Consider the following 2,908-nt stretch of genomic DNA (forward strand, 5'->3'; position numbering starts at 1 on the left):
TCTCTCTCTCTCTCTCTCTCTCTCTCTCTCTCTCTCTCTCTCTCTCTCTCTCTCTCTCTCTTCTTCTTCTTCTATTAGTCGGCTGCCTCACTCCTTCAATAAGCTAACACTGTTCCATCAAGATCAATATCTGTTGTTGCTAACATCGTGTATTCCCTCCTTCAAAATTTCTGGCCGTATGCCAAAGTTAGAAATCAATATTATGGCAGAAACAAACCTCTCCTTTTACTCTACAAGGCCTTAAACTACAGTAAAAAGGTATCAGTAGATAGAATATTGCCATGAACAAAAAGACCGTCTTTAAACCACGTGATTTTGCTAACAATAACGATATCTTTTGTCTAGGCACAAATCAGTTTTTATATACGAAAGGATATAGTCAATTAAATCGGTTCTAAATCTTTTACTGGTATTGATTTCGTGAACGCCAATGGGGTGAGCAGTACAGTGAACAGAGGCTGTATTTGGCCCTAAACATTCAGACAAAGATACTGCTAGATGTTTTTTAAGTTATTTGACTTGATGTTTTTTATTCTGTTTTTGCTAACTCCCCACTCTGATAACATTAGTCATTCAGCTAATGTTGTCTTTCCCTCGTCGCATATTCTTAATTTTTTATGTTCATCATATTTTTATATGTCAATACTAGATTTCTTTTTTGAAGAGGATGCCATTGCCTTAGTAAACAGCCACAGTGATTTATTTTCCAAATACACTAATTTTTCTCACGTCTGTTCGGGAGCAATATTTTACATCTGCCAAGTGATTCTTTCGCCACTACTCCAGCGAGTATGGTGAAATGTAAGCTTTGCTGTTGAGATCTAACAAGAATAAAACATGTCCTAAGTTGTCTCTTGTTTGTCGAAAGGGTTAAAATATATTAGTCATTCAGCTCTCCCCGACGCAATCATTTCTAATTAGATTTTTAATATTAATTTTATTATCTTAAAACAAAATTAACTACAGTGGTAACTCTAGATTTTGAAGTTGGATGGTTTACTTTTTTGAGATATGATAATATTTTAATTAGTTGACAATTGTAAATGTGAAGCCATTTAACAAGAGTTTCTAACGTAGTGTATAACACAAGACACTGTTGAGAATCAATCTGTGAAAGGAATGTCAATCCAGCCATTCCTCCAGGAGACTAAAGATAACACCTTGAGCAAGTGCTAACTGCCTTTGTAGCCGTCCATGCCAGGGTTTCGGTGAAGTTAAAAAATCTGTGGAACAGGTGAAGAAGTATCATATACTGCTTACAGTTGTGATAGCGGATGATGGCTGCATCATTTTGATGCCTTCAATCTGTTTACTCGCTTTATCATTAGCATGTTATAATCAAACTGTACCCAATTTCGCCGCTATCGGAAGGTCACTGTACCTGAATGTCACTATACCGGCTACGGCTGGAGTCTCAACATATCGCTCCTTGCATCCTTCAGTGTAACTTTTTCTGTAATCAGGATAAGTAGAGTAGTTCTTCCGACAGTTGGAAGACAATCATAGTAACCTGTCTTGCTCCATTGACCTCGATTTAAAGAACTTCATTCTTATTTAGCTTACTGACCATAGAAAGTTAAAAAACAAAGTCTACCCCAAGATCCTGTTGGGGTAGACTAATGCAATAAGACATTTTTCCCAATCCACCTTGCTTTAACAACATACAATGGTTTGAGGTTGGCAGAAACGGTGGCGGCGAGCTGGCAGAAACGTTAGCACGCCGGGCGAAATGCTTAGCGGTATTTCGTCTGTCTTTACGTTCTGAGTTCAAACTCCGCCGAGGTCGACTTTGCCTTTCATCCTGTCGGGGTCGATAAATTAAGTACCAGTTACGCACTGGAGTCGATATACTCGACTTAATCGGTTTGTCTGTCCTTGTTTGTCCCCTCTGTGTGTAGCCCCTTGTGGGCAATAAAGAAATAAGAAACGTTAGATTGTCAGGCAAAATGCCTTTCAGTTTTTGTTCCGCTACTTTATGCTCTGAGTTCTAATCTCACGAAGATCATCTTTGCATTTTATCCTACCAGAGTTGATAAAATAAAGAGCCCTTCGAGTACCACCAATCTATGCAAACAGGCAACGGCCTAGTATGGTAGTCTTTAGTCCAAATCACCGCCGAAGAGCGAGGCTTCGACGACAGAAAGTCACAAGAGTTGTGTTGCAGAGTAGTGTATGACATTGGAATGTGGTAGAGATTTAGGTACCACTGGAGGCGTTGCCTTAGGAAAAAGATAACCGAACCGGAACGAATGTCGAAAGAACGAATCCTGTCTGACTTTTTAACAATTCCTCCAGTCCACGTCCTGAGACAGTGTTAGATGTATCAAATCAGAGAAACAAATAAATCCCTTCTCTTCCAAACGGTATCTGGACAAATGTCTTCAAGGAATGCCATATAAACCGCCACCTACAACTGGATAGATCTCAGTCAATAAATCCCTACTTGAATGGACAATGCTACCATTAAACATGACTTTAAAATTACTTGACAGATTTTATCAGGTGGTTCTATTTAAGTTAGACATAGCTTGGGCCAATTTTTGGCCGAGACATAGCTAAGTTTATCTAAGTTTATATCTAAGATGAAAGTTATATACAGACGTGTGTGTGTGTGTGCGTGTGTGTGTGTGTACATATGTATGTATTCCGTTGTGGTCCATTACCTTCTACCTTTCACTGTTACCCTCTCTCTGTTTTGTTTGTCTCAGCTACTGTCCTTCTCTCGCTCTCTCTCTTACTCTCTATCTCTCTCTCTTACTCTCTATCTCTCTCTTTACATCTCTCTCTTTATATCTCTCTTGCTCTCTCTCTCTATCTATCTATCTATCTATTTATCTCTATCTCTGTCTGTATCTCTCTCTTGCTCTCTCTCTCTCTCTCTCTCTCTCTCTCTCTCTCTCTCTCTCTC

General features: G+C 39.1%; 1 long non-coding RNA gene across 2 annotated transcripts in view; it reads right to left on the minus strand.

Moving 5' to 3' along the window:
- Positions 1-2,908, minus strand: part of LOC106867425 (uncharacterized) — a 142,640-nt gene that overhangs the window by 5,634 nt on the left and 134,098 nt on the right. The window lies entirely within an intron of this gene.

The sequence above is a fragment of the Octopus bimaculoides genome, chromosome 17 (assembly GCF_001194135.2).
Source record: "Octopus bimaculoides isolate UCB-OBI-ISO-001 chromosome 17, ASM119413v2, whole genome shotgun sequence".
Lineage (NCBI taxonomy): Eukaryota > Metazoa > Mollusca > Cephalopoda > Octopoda > Octopodidae > Octopus > Octopus bimaculoides.